This window comes from Haliotis rubra, unplaced genomic scaffold, assembly GCF_003918875.1.
Source record: "Haliotis rubra isolate DU_JTF1 unplaced genomic scaffold, ASM391887v1 Scf1150, whole genome shotgun sequence".
Taxonomy (NCBI): Eukaryota; Metazoa; Mollusca; class Gastropoda; order Lepetellida; family Haliotidae; genus Haliotis; species Haliotis rubra.
Window position 1 is genome coordinate 202,487 of NW_025765060.1, and position 4,527 is coordinate 207,013.

Here is a 4,527-nt window from a genome sequence, read left to right on the forward strand (position 1 = left end):
TTACGAAAGACAACTGATTTGATATTAGAGTATAGGGAGGAGTGTGTGTGGTCGTGGGTCGCACCAAGCTGGATCATACCAAGTGCCCGTTCTCTTTGCTCTGCTGTTAATCTTGGCATGGTCGATGATGTTAACGTTGCAATCTGATACTGGCGAACATTTCCATGTGCTTTTATACTCAATACGACCCATGCACGTCATTTTGCACGTGCATGAAAAATTGCCAGTCAAATGCATTTTTCATGACTTTCCATTTCCAAATGCATGTATTTTGGCGCAGGTCCGTTTAAGTTGCGTTCGTGCGAAGGTTTTCTGTTCCAAACCACCTAAAAAGTCTGAGTTCAAATCCAATTTGTCCCCCATTAAAGTTTGGTATCGTTTCTTTTGCCCCTCAGTGTAGATCCGCATATCACTTGGCTGGAGTATGATGACACACTCAGTCACTCATTAAACAGATGATACCCCTACGCGAGCACGAGCTTGTTAAAAGCCGTGAATATTTGCGACCTGGTCAGCCTCCCCTCATTCCCAGGTATAAATCAGAGGGCTGTGTCCACTCCAAGGCTCAAGATGAAGCACGCAATGAATGTAATCATCAATTAGTGAGCGAGTAGAAAATAACACTGTCCTCAACATATTCCAGAAAAAAGTTACTCACCAATGATGTTCTTCCCTCCTGTGGTCCCATCGGCCTCCATAGTTCTATTCACCTCCGACGAAGACCTCACAACTGAGACGAGAACAGAATCACAGAAATAAGGATTGAGTTAGTATTGTACGAAAGCTTCATTCATATCGTTAAAGGAGAACCAACATTTCATGTTGGTAATTATTGATACATCTGTATCCTCGTTTTTCTTTACTTACCGATAGTCAAAGTGCTGCTGTGTTCGTTGTCTGTGGAAGTCGTCGCTGTCATGGTTCCACTTGTCGAGGAGATGGTGGTGAGGATGGTTCGATGTGATGCTGTAGATACAGAAGATAAACATTTTTAGTGAGCGAGAACATCTCTGTTAAACATTCCATGAACAATGTCAAGTTGCAGGAACATTATCTCTTATCTAAGAAGGCTATACTTACAAAGTGCTCTATCGAGTGTTGTCGTTGTTAATCCTCTGGTTATACTAGATGCATCAGTCGTCTGCAATACAACATAACATCGTATCATTGCTCAATCAACAACGAAGGTAATTACATAATCACTAACAATCACATGGGACGCAATGACCTCATCTGGGATTAACAATACTTCCTTTAATACACCGCGTACTCTCTACTGACGAAGGTTAATAATTAATACTCCATATTAAATGAGTTTATTTATTCATACATCATCTCCCAACCAACATGAACTGTGAAATGTAACAACCATAATTTGTAACTATGAAATGAAACAAACCGCCTGCCTTTAAATTTGATGCTATGATTTTTTCTGCTTTCGAATGACAATGCAATAAATAAATGTCTTTGAAATAAAACTCATTCCGAGTATGTACTTACAATATTTACTAATGCAAACTTGTTCTCGTCACTATATGGCTGGAAAAATGCCGACGTGACGTAAAGCTCAACTCAACTCAACTCAACATGATCACTTTTCCAAATATACTCCTCACAAAAAAATTAAGCAACAAGTGTATTTTTGGTCAGTACATATGCCTTTACTCATGATCATTACAACTGAATCAAACATAACAAAGATAAAGCATATCCACACACTTTTCCAACGAAGAAATCGAAATTCATTGAACAATAACTGACTTGCAAATCATCAAAAACAGTGTCACTGAAAAAAGCCGTGCAAAATGTGTTGCATCAGGGTATGAAAATGTCTGAAAACACTTTTACTGTCAGTTTTGAGCACTGATCCAAAGTTTAATAACGTGTATGGCCACCATTGACCTGAATACACGCTTCAAGACGTCTAGGCATTGACCAGATGAGTCTGTCTAGAGTCTGTTGTGGAATGTTCTGCCATTCTCTCCGCAATGCCTGTTCAAGCTGATCCAGAGTCTGAGGACGAACGTGGAGGCCGTACACACGCCTTCCGAGGATGTCCCAAGCATGTTCAATAGGATTCAGGTCAGGAGACCTTGCAGGCCAGTCCATATGGGTGATGTTGTTGGTCTGAAGAACATCAGTGACAACTCTTGCTCGATGTGGACGGGCATTGTCATCCATGAAGATGAAGTTAGGACCTGCTTGCTGAGCCCACGGAATGATCACAGGTGTGACAATTTCGTCTCGGTACCTCACACCTGTCATGGTACCTCGTCTGATGACCACAAGATCAGTTCGTCGTCCAACTTGGATTCCTGCCCAGATCATCAAACTCCCACCTCCATACTGATCATGTTCAGCAATCGTACAGTTGGCGTATCGTTCGTTACGGTTTCTCCACACACGAGCCCTACCATCATTGAAGTCCAGACAGAATCTTGACTCATCTGTGAAGAGAACATTACGCCAGCGATTGACTCTCCAGTTACGTCGTTGGTTAGCCCAATTCAGTCTCTGTTGACGATGGTGTGCAGGCAGTGGGATACGTTGCACTGGTCTTCGGGACCTGAGACCTTCAGCATGGAGTCTGTTCCTCACTGTCTGTGTGGAGATTCTGTTCCCAGCAACTCTCTGGAGGTCATTCTGGAGAGATCTGGCTGTGGTGAACCTGTTCCGCCGGGCTAGGGTGGCCAAGCATCGGTCCTCTCTGGGAGTTGTCACCCTTGGACGACCTGAGCGTGGTCTCTCAGTCATCAATCCGGTCTGTTGGTGACGAGTGATGATCGCTCTGGAGATGACGCTTCGATGAACATTGAAATGGTTGGCAACAGCACTCTGGGTCTGACCCCTGCACCATTCCAACAATTTGAGCAACTTCAATTGGTGTCAAGTGACGCCTAGCCATTTCTCAAATGTTACTGTCAACAATTTGTCGTTGCTGGCAGTTTTAACGCAATCAGAACGCATGTGCGACGTGTATAGCACATGTTTTCCATGCATTTTGCATGTGAGTTTTGAGGGTGGTTGCGTTCAGGCGGTGCTAACAATGTTATCAGAAAAACAATATGGGAAATGCTTTAAGTTCATCAATCGTAAAGGGTTCTCCTGCATGGCTTATATGCCAAGTAATAACTTCATATACCCATGAAGAAAATATGTGGAAAAAAATACTTGTTGCTTAACTTTTTGTGAGGAGTATATTAAGACTTGAACACACGTGCACAACAGATCTACATCCTCCTCTGTTGTAGAAAATAGTTTACTTGCAGAGGATAACTACTACTACTACTACTACTACTACTACTACTACTACTACTACTACTACTACTACGGAAACAATAATAATAATCCCTTAACCGCGCAAAGGACCACCCTAAACCCATCTACTTCATTTCCATCAAATCATCTGTAAAACATATTAACATAAATGAGAGAGACAGAGACAGAGAGAGAGGTTAATGTTTACTTACCATCAATGGACACAGGACCCCGTCTCGGTATACTCGTACATAAGTCGGTCGTGCGATCTTCTCACAATCCACTTGGCTGTTACTGAGGTCTATCATTCTTAGGCTAGGAATTGATTTCCTATCAACGATGAATGCTTCATCCCAGTCGTGTCCTGTGACTCGCACGATCTCGGGGTGCACGACAATGTCGATGACATCACGACTACCCCTACCGAAACAAACCAGCTCCCCGTCATCTGAATAGCATCTGGGTATTCCTATAGTTGAATTTGAAATGGGTCAGCTTTTAAGATTGGGAGTGAATTCGAATGGAAATAGTTCCGAAATTGACAGAGACTATGAAGACTTTGATAATTGATAAATAATATATATCAATACCAGTTTCCGTCCAATAATACTGTTTCAATCGATGAATAGCCTCGACCCCGGGTTGGACGTCTAGGTTGTTGTACCAGATAAGAAAGTCTCTGAGCGTCTTCATACCATTGGTAGCCCATATGTCTTGCAAATATGCATAATTATCCTCGATTGTTGGCGGAATACTCTTCAGATTTAACGATTTGAACACCTCTTCCTCTGAGCTGTTGACATGCTCTTTAATGAAATCATCATATTCCGCTCTATTCGGATCCTCGAGGGTGTTCACAATTTTTAATGAGGACCAAAATGCTTCAACAGGAGGAAGTTTGGTTTCACCCAACTTTGTTTCGCTATCAAGATATTCATAACAGAAGAATCCCTTGGATTGTGAAGTCTTGAAAGTTTTCAGAAATCGATCATAACTCGTCCTAACAGGTAGATACTGAGAGACATCCAGTATTCTAAATTTATCGGTAACGATGCAAACGTACCGATTGTTACGTGTGATAACGAAATTCCCATTTTTCCCTTCAACGAGGTTTAACGTCCTAGCTATTTTCCTTTTCCATAAGTTTAGATCATATTTCGAACTGTTAAAACCCAAAACAGGGAGTTGAGAAGAGTATTGATGCAGTTTTCTTGTTAAGGAAACCATCCTTTGGTATAACCGTTCGTCAATCTCCGTCCACGATGATGC

The 4,527-nt window shown here is 41.9% G+C and overlaps 1 long non-coding RNA gene across 1 annotated transcript; it reads right to left on the reverse strand.

The window, feature by feature from the left end:
• Window positions 1-420: 420 nt before the first annotated feature.
• Window positions 421-1,148, reverse strand: LOC124255221. The gene is made up of 3 exons (XR_006892642.1): window positions 1,081-1,148; window positions 868-966; window positions 421-730 (listed from the first exon to the last, which is right to left on the reverse strand). It is a non-coding gene; the product is annotated as an uncharacterized LOC124255221 (long non-coding RNA).
• Between the last annotated feature and the right edge of the window lie 3,379 nt (window positions 1,149-4,527).